Source organism: Trichogramma pretiosum, unplaced genomic scaffold (genome assembly GCF_000599845.2).
Source record: "Trichogramma pretiosum strain Unisexual culture from Peru unplaced genomic scaffold, Tpre_2.0 scaffold3, whole genome shotgun sequence".
Lineage (NCBI taxonomy): Eukaryota > Metazoa > Arthropoda > Insecta > Hymenoptera > Trichogrammatidae > Trichogramma > Trichogramma pretiosum.
In genome coordinates, this window is record NW_019641698.1 from 1,561,814 (window position 1) to 1,562,020 (window position 207).

Below are 207 nucleotides of genomic sequence, written 5' to 3' on the forward strand. Positions count from 1 at the left end.
TGGAGATCGGCCGCTTACTGAGGCAGCTTACAGCGAAACCGAACTGGCTTACCTCAGAGCTCGTCGTCGTCGTCGTCGGCGGCGTCGGTCCCCACCTGCACACCTCGCACAGCTCCTATATACACTACTTGTAGCATGTATACGCCGAACGTTGCTGCAGCACACACGGCGCGACGCGTATATATCGGCCTATAGCACCTTCACTCC